Below are 14,041 nucleotides of genomic sequence, written 5' to 3'. Positions count from 1 at the left end.
ATGACCGGCTGCTCTGACCGACTGGTAACTGGTTCCTCTGAATAGTGACTCGCTTTCCTAACTGACATTAATTTTATCCAATACCGGTATCAGATCTGACCCAGTAATACAATAGTTTTAAATCTACCACCAATAAAAATAGATTTTAATTAAATTCCAATAATAAATTTAAACCGAGACCAGTAGTAGATTCGAACCCGAGACTCAGAATCGGGAACTGAAGTTGTGTCGGGACCAGCCAGCTGAGACAGCTGGAGCGCCACCTTGCAAGGCATTACGAAGGCAAATGTTTTGAGTTTGTTCAGTAAAGACTTTACTCTTGAGAAAATGTTATTCTCTTTCCCCGAGGAGTTCCATAGAGGACTAAGGAAGTAATGGTATCGTTTCCGATTGCATTGTATTGTTCTCAGGCGAGTCATGTGACAGTATCGTTTACGATTGCCTCGTATTGCTCTCGTAGGCGAGTCCTGTGACGGTATTGTTTACGATAGGAGTTTCGTAGGCTAAGTTGATGAATACGACTCATGTGCAACACCTGGGGATCTTAAAGATACTCGGGTGTTGCACATGTGTCTCAGTCATCAACTTGTTGTTTTGCTGCGCCTTTGATCTATGATTTGAGAAGCTCCTCACTCTTGTTCTTAACAGGATGAGCGAGCAGATGCAACCCAAAATTCTGTGTATGATTTAGTAGATGAATACACCACATACAACAGTTCTACAACGACAACAGCAACAGAGAATACACTGCAGTGCAAGACTGGCAACTCAGGCAACAACTCAAATGAGTCATGCTCAGACATGTGTACACTCTGATGGAAGGGCGAAACACAATCACGGGAATAATTCATCTATAACAAGAACGTCAACTGGGCTTAAATTTATTGTGACCTTCCTAAAATTCAGCAAACATGATTATTATAATTATAATCATGGGGAAGCGCTAAACCCGTAGGATTATACAGCGCCTGTGGGGGGATGGAAAGTATTCAGGTTTAATTCAGGGAGCTGGAGCACAGATCCAATTCCCTAGATCAAGAGCCCCCCACCAGCGTCAAGGAACCTCCTTTCAGGGGTCCAGACACACGTTCCTTTGGCAAAGGAGATACAGATTAATGAGAGGTGCTTCCTGTACGACCTAAATGAATTTTTTATTAACAAGACTCTGAACGCTGCCAACGTCTCTGCATTCTCAAAAGTAACTCCACTTCGAGGAAGCTACTGACAGCATGTCCATGCACTCCGGTCCTCCCCCAGACTCGTGGAGCTCCATATTCATAAAAAATAATACAAGAAACCACTATCTAATTTGCCCTAAACATTCTTTGGAGAAGGAACCTGGACAAGATTGTCACCACAGTCAATAAAATCCACTGACATATCCCAGCTCCACAACTGTACCAGTAAAGCAACAGCATAAACCTGGAGACAGATATCTCTTATATGACACATTATCAAAATCATCGAAAGGGCTGTAAAAAGCAAGATTGTCATTTACATGGAATCACAACAGTTGCAAAACTTAGGGCAGCATCGGCCTACTGTGGATCGTCTTGCCTTTCACGACTGCCGGACCATTTTGGAATGGTTTTGGATGTATTGGAAGACAAACTAAATACAAATATAAAATGAAAGACCTTGCAAAAACCTCGACAAATGCGACAATGGTATGTTGGTGCATAAAATGCATGCAAAACAAATAAATCGGAAAGTAGACAGATACATACTTATTTTCTTAACAAATAGAAAGTAGAGAGTTATAAAACCTAGAGAGTAATAGAACCTGGAGAGTAATGAAACCTAGATAATAATGGAACCTAGATAGTAAGAGTAGACTGAGTGATATCGGGATGTGTCACAATGGAAAGCCTTGTTCCGTAAGGTATTGTACAGTTTTCACTCCACTTCGTTCACTTACTACTCTCAGGTGACTTCAATATAAATCTCCTGCAAGACCAGGACCCACACGTTACTGAATTCACAAACACAATGAGTAACTGTATGTTACTACCAACAGTAACAAAACCTACAAGAGTTGCAGAGACTAGTGTTTCCCTACTTGACCACATCTGGACCAACACCATATCCCCTTTAAAATCAGGCATAATTACAGATAATACCACAGACCACTACCCTACTTTCCTCATAACAACTCTTGGTAAACTACCCCAAGACACTACTAAAGTCACCTTCAGACTTCACAATGAGGCAGCCATTAATAACTTCACAACAGCAGTAACAAACATTGACTGGAACACTGAGCTAGAAATCTATACAGATATTGACGAATGTTTTAATAATTTTCTAAAAAAGACCCAATACCTCTATAACAAGCACTGCCCTAAAAAAACTAAACAGATGACAGCTAAGAGACTGAACAGTCCCTGGCTAACACCCAGCATTCTCAAATCCATAAATACAAAACACCAATATGAAAAACAGTACAGAATGGGTCACATAACCAGAGACCAAACAAAACGTTACTCGTCAATCCTAACCAGCCTGATAAGAAGGGCAAAAAAATTGTATTATGAGAACAGATTATCCAACCTACGAGGTGATATAAAAAAGACCTGGAAAACCCTATCAGAAATTCTGGGAACAAAAAAGATATCACGAAATAGCGAAATAAAATTAGCAAAATCAGATGAACCCCAACTCCCACCAACAGAAACAGCAAACAGACTCAATGATTTCTTTTCCACTATAGGACAAAACCTTGCCAATAAAATCCCAAGCTCAGATACCCCACCAAATGACTACCTCACTGGCAACTACCCGAACACACTGTTCCTAGCTCCGACTAACCCATACGAAGTCTCCCTTATTATCAACGAACTAAAAACAAGGCAGGAGATTTAAATACCTTACCACCCTTTATATACAAAAAACTGACACAAGTGCTATCACCAATCATTGCAACACTCTTTAACAAATCCATAGAATCCTCCACCTTCCCTACAGTACTCAAAATAGCAAGGGTCACCCCGATCCACAAAGGAGGAGACCAAACAGAGTTGAATAACTATAGGCCAATATCCAATTTACACCCTCTCTCAAAAATCTTCGAAAAATTAATTCATAAACGAATCTACTCCTACCTTATCTCCCAAAACATACTCAACCCCTGCCAATTTGGATTCAGGCCCAATAAAAATACTAATGATGCTATTATACACATGCTAGAACATATATACACTGCAATAGAGAGAAAAGAAGTCCCACTGGGGATCTTCATTGACTTACGTAAAGCTTTTGATACAGTTGACCATGACTTGCTCCACGTAAAATTGTCACACTATGGTATAAGAGGGCACTCCCTCAACTACCTCAAGTCATACCTCAGCAACAGAAGCCAATATGTGTACGCAAATGGGGCAAACTCTTCTGCGCAACCAATTACAGTTGGTGTCCCACAGGGAAGTGTCCTTGGCCCTCTTCTCTTTCTCCTATACATAAATGACCTTCCAAATGCTTCGCAATTACTCAAACCCACACTATTTGCAGATGACATTACATACGTCTTCTCTCACCCGAGCCCAGTCACGCTAGCCAATACTGTAAATACCGAATTACAGAAAATATCTACCTGGATGAGGACTAACAAACTTACACTAAACATTGACAAAACCTACTTCATTCAGTTTGGTAACAGAGCTACAGATGTCCCTCTTAACATAATGATAAACGGATCACCTATCACAAAGCTAACAGAGGGAAAATTCTTAGGAATCCACCTTGATAATAGACTCAAATTTCATACACATATACAACAAATTTCTAAGAAAATTTCCAAGACTGTAGGCATACTATCGAAGATACGGTACTATGTTCCACAGTCAGCCCTCCTGGCCCTATATCACTCTCTTATTTACCCCTATCTCACCTATGGAATTTGTGCATGGGGCTGAACAACAATTAACCATCTCAGACCACTAATTACCCAACAAAAGGCTGCAGTTAGAATAACAAATTCTCACTACAGGCAGCACACTCCACCAATATTCAATACACTAAACCTACTCACCATACAAAACATCCATACTTATTACTGCACCTATTACATACATAGAACACTTAACTCTGATATTAACCCTCCCCTCAAACATCTCCTTGCCAACCTCAACAGAACACATGACCATAACACAAGGCACAGATCACTCTTTGATGTTCCTCGTGTCCATCTCACACTATGCAAAAACTCAATGCACATAAAAGGCCCTAAAATCTGGAATTCATTACCTGTAAATATAAAAGAAACACTACCTGTTTATAAATTCAAGTCTCTTCTCAAAGATCACTTACTCACCCAAAACCAAATAAATACTGAATAACTGAACCTTATAAATTGTATATCTTAAATGTTTCTCACAATTATATCACATAAATGTTAAACCTAAAACCCAATCTAACTTTATTATTTTTTAAATACACTACTTAACAGAATACTCCATACGACTGAATGTACAACAATGCATGCAACCATATGACCTGTCTTTGTAATACTCACTTGTGCTTTATAGTTATCTGTTTACAATAATGTTTTATCACTGATTTCATCATTGCTTAGTTAATTTTAAGCCAGCCCGAAATGCTATGCATAGTATAAGTGGCTTTGGCATGCTGCTCTTATCTGTATTTTTTTTGTACCTCTGTATGTATGCTCAAATTGTAAATAAATAAATAAATAAATAAATAAATATATTAGACATATGGCACTGTATGATTCTTTGCAAATGAATCTGTACGAAAGTGGAGTCCAATGAGAACACAACGAATCTCCAAACTGATAGGAAAGTATTTCAGCTGGCCACTGACAATATGACGTTCACTGAACACAAATTTCAATTACTTCTCTATGGAAAAACTGAGGCATTAAAGACTGAAACTGAATACAAGACAAATTCAAATCATTCCATACGGATTTGGGTGTAACAGTGTCAAAGGATATCACATCCAAGAATCACTGACACGCTAAGAGGGCCTGGTGGCCCGGTGGCTTGGTGGCTCAAGCTCTCGCTTCACCTACGGAGGGCCCGGGTTCGATTCCCGGCGGGTGGAAACATTTCGACGCGTTTCCTTACACCTGTTGTCCTGTTCACCTAGCAGCAAATAGGTACCTGGGTGTTAGTCGACTGGTGTGGGTGGCATCCTGAGGGACAAGATTAAGGACCCCAATGGAAATAAGTTAGACAGTCCTCGATGACGCACCGACTTTCTTGGGTTATCCTGGGTGGCTAACCCTCCGGGGTTGAAAATCCGAAGGAAATTTTATCTTATCGTCGCAATGGAAAGAAAAAATTATTGGCTGGATAACTAGAACATTCAAAGCAAGAGATAGCGAGTCAGTAATGAATCGCTTCTCTTTTACCAGTCCCCGTGGCCTGGTGGCTAAAGCTCTCGCTGCACACGGCGAGGGGTCCAGGTTCGATTCCCGGCGAGGGTAAAAACACTGGGTGTGTTTCCTTACACCGATTGTCTATGTTCCCCTTCAGTAAAATGGGTACCTGGGTGTTAGTCGACTGGAGTGGGTCGCATCCTGGGACAAAACCGACCTAATTTGCCCGAACTGTTCAGCATAACAAGCGACTTTCTATAAAGTAGTATGTCATTGATGTCAGCTATTACTGTATACCTTGTTCATGTACTTGTAGAAATTACCTGGAGTTCACCTGGAGAGGGCTTCGTGGGTCAACGCCCCCGCGGCCCGGTCTGAGACCAGGCCTCATGGTGGACCAGGGTCTGATCAACCATGCTGTTACTGTTGGCCGCACGCAAGCTGACGTACGAAACACAGCCCGGTTGGTCAGGTGCTGACTTTAGATGCCTGTCCAGTGCCTTCTTGAAGACAGCCTGGGATCTATTGGTAATCCTCCTTATGTATGCTGGGAGGCAATTGAACAGTCTTGGGACCCGGACACTTACTGTGTTGTCTCTCAGTGTACTCGTGACACCCCCTGCTTTTCATCGGGGGAATGTTGCATCTCCTGCCGAGTCTTTTGCTTTCATATGGAGTGATTTTCGTGTGCAGGTTTGGTACCAATCCCTCCAGGACCTTCCAAGTGTATACTATCATGTATCTCTCTCGCCTGCGTTTGAGGGAATACAGATCAAGGACCTTCAACCGTTCCCAGTAGTTTAGGTGCCTTATCGCACTTATGTGTGCCGTGAAAGTTCTTTGTACACTCTCCAGGTCTGCAATGTCACCAGCCTTGAAGGGGGCCGTTAGTGTACAGTAGTATTCCAGCCTAGAGAGCACAAGCGATTTGAAGAGAATCATCATGGGCTTGGCGTCCCTAGTTTTGAAGGTTCTCATTATCCATCCTATAATTTTCCTAGTGGATGAAGTAGATACATTGTTGTGGTCTTTGAAGGCGAGATCCTCTGACATTATCACTCCCAGGTCCTTCACATTACTTTTCCGCTCTATTGTATGGCTAGAATTTGTGGTATACCCTGACACATTTTTAATTTCTTCAAGTTTTCCATATCTGAGTAGTTGAAATTTCTCCTCGTTGAACTTCATATTGTTTTGAGTGGCCCATTCGAAGATTTGGTTGATGTCCGCTTGGAGTTTCGCAATGTCTTCGATGGAGGTCACTGCCATGGTGATCCGGGTGTCATCCGCAAAGGAAGACACATCTCTGTCTATGTCAGTAATGAGGATGAGGAATAGAATGGGAGCGAGTACTGTGCCTTGTGGAACAGAGTTTTTTTACCGTGGCTGCCTGGGACTTTACTCTGTTTACTATTACTCTTTGTGTTCTATTTGTCAGGAAGTTGTAGTTCCATCTACTAACTTTTCCGGTTATTCCTTTATCCCGCATTTTGTGTGCTATTACACCATGGTCACACTTGTCTAAAGCTTTTGCAAAGTCTGTGTATACTACATTTGTATTTTGTTTATCCTCTACAGCATTCAGGACCTTGTCATAGTGGTCCAGTATCTGGGACAGGCAGGAGCGACCTGCTCTAAACCCGTGTTGCCCTGGGTTGTGTAATTGATGGGTATCTAGGTGGTTGGCTATCTTGCTTCTTAGAACCCTCTCAAAGATTTTTATGATATGGGATGTTAGTGCTATCGGTCTGTAGTTCTTTGCAATTACTTTACTGCCCCCTTTGTGGAGTGGGGCTATGTCTGTTGTTTTTATTGTGTGGGATGGCCCCTGTGTCCATGCTCCCTCTCCATATTACTACATAATATACATTCCGTTAGTTATGCGGAGCATTTCGGGCAAAGTGTCCCCAGGATGCGACCCACACCAGTCGGCTAACACCCAGGTACCTATCTACTGCTAAGTGAACAGAGACATCAGGTGTCTTTAAGGAAACACGTACCGGGGATCGAACCACGGACTTCAGTGTGTGAACTGAGTGCGCTGATAATCTATCTAGCGCACATTTCAAAAAAGTAGATTAATGGGGTTTTCCATCATCAGTGGGGTACTCTCAAATTAGGTCCAATATATTTCGTATTACAAAAGTACACTTCATCATATAATGATTTACAGGAGTTACTGGTGAAGGTATTAGGATCTTAAATCTTCAGAGAAAACGAAGTATTTAATGGACAGGCTTAAGTAAGTCAGAAGTTGAGTGAGTGAGTTTATTTAGGTACAGGTACACATAAGTGCAATTACTACACATAGTTTAACATATGTGTAAAGTGAACTTAGTTACATGAACATTAAAGAGAGGATCAGCTTACAATAACAGGTTCACCAATGTTAACTATACAAGTAAACATTCTCCTTCTGTAGTTTCATTCATTAGGTATCTTTTAGTTCTCTTCCTGAACTGTCTTGTATTGCTGTATAATAAGAGGTGTTGGAGGAATGACCACCTACTGTGGGTACTACAAAATTGTGTTCACTTTCTCCTAGTACCATACTGGTTTTATAATAATATAAATAGTAATATATTTAATTACTACAAGTAAATTTACAAGGTATACAGTAATAGCTGACATCAATTATATACTACTGTATAGAAAGCCATTTGTTATGCTGAGCATTTCGGGCAAATTAGGTCAATTTTGTCCCAGGGTGCGACACACACCAGTCGACTAATACCCAGGTACCCATTTTACTGATGGGTGAACATAGACAACCGGTGTAAGGAAACACGCCTAGTGTTTCTACCCTCGCCGGGAATCGAAGCCGGAAGCTCGCCGTGTGAAGCTAGATCTTTAGCCACCCGATAGGTATCGATTGAGTAAGATGTGAAACATAACTGGTAACTATGAAGAATGCTTTTGACAAGACACCGCTTTCTCCAGAATTTTCGTCATCTCACTGAATATTTTAACAGACGTCAGACCTCCCGTTTACTCTTAGTAACTCTGGCCTCCTTGAACCCCTCCGGGATGGTATTGGTGGTGATGGACAAATGGGATGTTATTTGGCCTTGTGCTTATATTTGGCTTAACTTAATTCTTCTCGCAGAGTCATAAGAAACATCTAGTAGTTGGAAATTGTGGGTGACGCCTTTATTACTCTATTAAGTTTTACACTTTTTAAAGTCTGTGTTAAAGGTACTCGATGTAGCCAGCAGTTTACTTACACTTCAGAAGTGTGAACTGAAACAAATTGCCACTTTAGTTGTTTCATGGTATACCTCGTTATCGATATTTAGGGCTATGTTAGATCTACAGGCTATGTTAGATCTATCCATAGGCTATGTTAGATCTATCCATAGGCTATGTTAGATGTATCTACAGGCTATATTAAATCAATCTACGGGCTACGTTAGATCTATCTACGGGCTATGCTAGATCTATCTACGGGCTATGCTAGATCTATCTACGGGCTATGTTAGATCTGTGTTAGATATATCTACAAGTTATATTAGATCAATCTACGGGCTATGTTAGATCTATCTACAGGCTATGTTAGATATATCTACAGGCTATATTAGAGCTATCTACGGGCTATGTTAGATGTATCTACAATTTATGTTAGATATATCTACAGGCTATATTAGATCTACAGGCTATATTAGATCTATCTACATGCTATGTTAGATCTATCAACGGGCTATGTTAGATCTACAGGCTATATTAGATCTATCTACATGCTATGTTAGATATACGGGCTATGTTAGGTCTATCTACGGGCTATGTTAGATCTATCTACATGCTATGTTAGATCTATCTACATGTTATGTAAGATCTATCTACGGGCTATGTTAGATCTATCTACATGCTATGTTAGATATACGGGCTATGTTAGGTCTATCTACGGGCTATGTTAGATCTATCTACATGATATGTTAGATCTACGGGCTATGTTAGGTCTATCTACGGGCTATGTTAGATCTATCTACATGCTATGTTAGACCTATCTACATGCTATGTAAGATCTATCTACGGGCTATGTTAGATCTATCTACATGCTATGTTAGATCTACGGGCTATGTTACATCTATCTACATAAATAACGAAAAAAGGCACAATACCGTGACTGGAACGATACACAAATAACACGGCTTCTCTCTTTTATGTGCGGGTTATTTGTGTATCTATCTACATGCTATGTTAGATCTATCTACGGGTTTATGGCTATACCCCAATGTTTTTAGTTGCTGGCAAAGCTTTCAGCGATTGATGATGTATTCTTCGATTTTTCATCAATACTGCCTTGCCTTTGCTCCATTTATAAGCCTCTTCACTCTGCTCTTACCATTTGAAATTAATTTAGCGTTGCAACATTCAACCTGTTTGCCCTAACTTTTTAGCAAGTGATCCCTGAATTTGTTATCAGATATCTCAGCAGTAATCCAATATCTAATATCTCAACAGGATGGCAGTGAATATGATTCTGAATTTTTCTCAGATATTATTTATATCCCTGCAACTTGTTTTCACAGACAAATCTCAATCGTGTGGCCTATTTACCAATATTTCTTTAATGTAACTTCTAGACCTCGTTTTTGCTGTCGTGTGTAGGCCTTTCCGTTGCTTAATTATTTTTCCAGGAGCAATGAGTCAAGAAATGATCGCTAAGACCTGTGGTAAATAGGTTTATTTAGGTACAGTTACACCTAAGTACAATAACAAAAGTTACACATAAGTACAATAACAAAAGTTACACATAAGTACAATAACAAAAGTTACACATAAGTACAATAACAAAAGTTACACATAAGTACAATAACAAAAGTTTTGTCTTAAATAATAACATGTGAAGATTACCCAGGATAACTAAAAAAAGTAAGAAGATGGTTAAGCAGGTAAAGAAGAAAGTAAGCAATTAAACTAGCAGGTAATGAAGTAGGTAAAGGAGTAATTAAGAGTTTTAAGCACACTAGCAAATTTAGATGATCGCATTTGTCTTAAATAATAACATATGTGTGAATTACCTAGGATGACCCATAAGAGTCAAACTAGGCGACCTGTTCCCACTGGGATCTTCAAGCTTCGGGAAATATTTAGAAGACTTTTTCAATACATTGTTATAAACTAAGTTTATTCAGGTTCCTTTCATAAATTTAGATTTTTACAGTTGTCTTATAACTGAGTATATTAGATAGAGTGATTACGCATCGCTGGGGTCTTGGCTGAAACTGATAACCAGTGGATTTCTCCAGAAGAAAATGAAGAAAAATAGGTAACGATTTTGTTTGGATTGCTAGCCCGAAGGGTAAGTGTTCCGTGGCTTGGTTGGTAACGCTCTTGCCTCTCGTCGTGGCTCAGTCCCTGGCACGGGTGAAAACATTGGGCATGTTTCCTGACACCAGCTGTCCCTGTTCACCTAGCAGTTAGTAGGTTTGGTCTGCATCCTGTGGGACAAGACTGAAGGGCCTCAGTGGAAACAGTCCACGATGAAGCACTGACTTTCTTGGGTTATCCTGGGTGGGTAACTCTCCAGGTTAAAAATCAAATCTTATCTTATTATCCACTAAGGGCAGTACATCATCGGGGACTATCTGGCTTATTTCCCTCAGGATGCGACCCACGGCAATCTTCAAACACCCAGGTACCTGCTTACTGCTAGTTGAACAAGGGCAGCAGGTCCTCGTAGTCTCGAGGATCTGCCCAAGTTACCACCCATCCAACTACTAGTCAGCTTCAACTGTCTGGATAATATACAATCTACTCACACTGGTAAGTGCAGAGAATGATGGTTAACCTTGTTTATAGGGGAGTTAAAACGCTAATTATCACGTACCTATCAACACTGAGTAGGCTATACCAAGACTGGTTAGTTAATGGGTCTTAATTAAAGTTTTACGAGGGTCATTAAGGCTGCATGCCACTAGACAAGAATACTTTAATACCTAAAATAGGGATTAAACTCTCCGTGTATATATACATATATATACACAGAGATGCGCACAACTCAGTGCATATATCCTGTGTACTAACACTTTAAATCTCATGGACGAGGTCATTTCACATACGACAATGTAGCGATTTATTTTAGATTTTATAATAATAATAATAATAATAATAATAATAATAATAATAATAATAATATTTACCTACAGTAGTAAACATAGGATATATACATCGAGAGGTGTATTTTTCTTAGCGTCTATATGTCGAGAGTGTTTTAATTAATCCCTATTTCAGGAGAAAAGGATACTGCGTAACCTTAGCCATAGTGTAGTCGACAGGCTTTAAACCCAATTAATCCATTAAACCTCATTAATCAGCCAATGAAAGAAGACACACGATTATATACACCAAAAGGTGTATACATCTCTGTGTATATACACTAAGAGTGTATATACACAGAGATTTAAAGTTTTTTTTGACTGGTTGTTCGGTTGGTTAATGGGGTTTAAAGCTTATCTACTACATTAGGGCCATCTAGGCTGCATGTAACCTCACTACCAGACAAGAATACTTTGATCTCTGAAATATTCATTAAGGTAAACTCTGAGTACATATAGACTGAAAAGGCTATTTGGTGTTTTAAATATAATTAATCATTTTAATGATTAATAATAGCGTAATAACAATTATTTAGAAAGCCACTTAAACACTAGGACATATTTATTAGAAAACGTTTCGGTCCTGAGACCTTGATCACTTCTAACGTTGTTTAGTAAATATGTACTAGTGTTTGTTTACGTGTTTTTGTAAACTAATTTGTCGGTATCTTTTACCGAGGTTAATACCAGATGTACTCGAGGTAGATTATTATCCAGGAGGAATAGTAATCCAGGGTAAACCAAGGAAGCCACTGTATCTGGCTTATTTTCACTGGGATCCTTTAAGCCACTTCCCCAAGATGCTACCCACAACAGTCAGCTAACAAAAAGGTACCTGCATACTGCTTAGTAAACAAAGGTAACAAGTGTAAATAAAACGATGCTCATCCTTTCCACTTGTGTTGGGATCTAACCCAGGTCCTTCAGCTGCGAGTCAAAGGTGCCACCACTGAAGCCGCAAACCCTTCATAATGACGAAATTAATGAGGGTAACAACGAAAACAAATTCTTGAGAACTTCCACTCAGACGGGATGAAAGAAGCAGTGATGGTAGGAAATCAGTGAAGATTCGACACAAGGAAGGACCTAAACGGCATTTATATCACATACTATATAGGAAGTCTGTAGTAACTTCTGACCCAAAGCTGTTTTTGTTACATCTTCAAAAACTTGAAATAAAATGAAACAATATTGTGTTTGCAACAAATTACGAGCAAAATCTCTGCTATACTAGCGATGGTGAGACATTCCTTGCACAAACTACATAAGAATCTTGCCGTACCAGTTCTTAGAACAAAAAAATTCCTACCAAGGTAGGATAATCCAAGACGAAAACCCACGTTGTTTTCCCCTTATCCAGAAGCTGCGTTGCTAGACGTGCAAGGACATCACATTTCAGATGACCCTCAGAGTTGCAATTCCATCTCTTCCTCACAATGAAGGCGCTGTACTCTCCCCTTTCATCTGCCCTGCAACCCTTCATAAGTATTACCTTGCTCATACTCCAACGTGTAAAGTTTTTGTTCACTCTAAAACGCTGCCGGATACTCAAGTAACACATCTGGAAGCATCCTTCACGTCTCCCAATTTTCCTGGTATCTCCTTCCTTCCTCCTCTCATCAGCATCGGATTTATATACCTTCTTGCTCAACCTATCTTGCTCCAATCTTTCTAAATGACGAAAAAAAAATCGACAATCATTCTTCTGTTCCATTAAAAAAGAAAAAAAACCCATACCACGGGCGGGGATAGAACCCGCGATCAGAGAGACATAAAACTCCAGACCGACGCGCTAGCCACTGACACAAAGCATTATATTACTACCTCCCGCCTACTCACTGAAACCTTCATAGACCATACCCCCAAATCCTTGAAAAAGACAAACCCCAACCCCATAGACGATCCCAAATCTATACAAAAGTGTTTGCCCTACCTTAGGTGCATTCTCTTTCTTGCCTCTATTAATCAATTTTTATTCCACAGATTCCTAAACACACCTAGCATGTTCTTTTCCTCGTATATTCTGTGATTCACATAATAATCTTTCATAAACTATACTGGTGATATACAATTCACATCCCCTAATACGCCTTAATTTCAGTCTGCAACACAATCTTTCGCCACTTTCTTGCATACAGTTTATAGCTGTTAAATACTTACCACTAAATGCCAGTGTTATGGTGTCATGAGCAACTGGTACTAGGAGCGACTGGGCATGAATAGAAGGGTGCTAAGAGAAACTAAACGCCGGTAGTACTGCGTCATGAACTCGACAGGAATGGTTGATGCGTTGTTGTGAGGAACTATAGCCTTGTGAGTCAGTCATGTGAGACAGTGAACCAGTCATGCGAGACAATGAATCAGTCACGTGAGACGGTGAACCAGTAATGTGAGACAGTAAACCAGCAGCCAGACGTTTATAAGTCGCTACATAAGTTAAACAGAAATTGTTTACACTAGCTGGAGCAATAATTCTTTTTTTCATTTCCTGTGATTTATTTGGACAACGTGTGCACTCTAGGTTACTGATTGAAGCTGTCAGTGTATTGTGTGTTGCGAGGAACTTCCTATCCCTCACACACACACACACACACACACACACACA

General features: G+C 39.9%; 1 protein-coding gene across 2 annotated transcripts in view; it reads right to left on the bottom strand.

Annotated features, from left to right (window-relative positions):
* Positions 1-13,742, bottom strand: part of LOC128700557 (uncharacterized) — a 70,198-nt gene extending 56,456 nt beyond the window's left edge. For both annotated transcript variants that reach the window (XM_053793834.2, XM_053793860.2), the window contains exon 1: positions 13,597-13,742. The gene's annotated coding sequence lies outside the window, so the exon portion shown is untranslated. The remainder of the gene's footprint in view (positions 1-13,596) is intronic.
* Positions 13,743-14,041: the final 299 nt, after the last annotated feature.

Source organism: Cherax quadricarinatus, chromosome 20 (assembly GCF_038502225.1).
Source record: "Cherax quadricarinatus isolate ZL_2023a chromosome 20, ASM3850222v1, whole genome shotgun sequence".
NCBI lineage: Eukaryota > Metazoa > Arthropoda > Malacostraca > Decapoda > Parastacidae > Cherax > Cherax quadricarinatus.
Note: the sequence above shows the minus strand (reverse complement) of the source record. Positions and strands in the feature narration are given on the sequence as shown.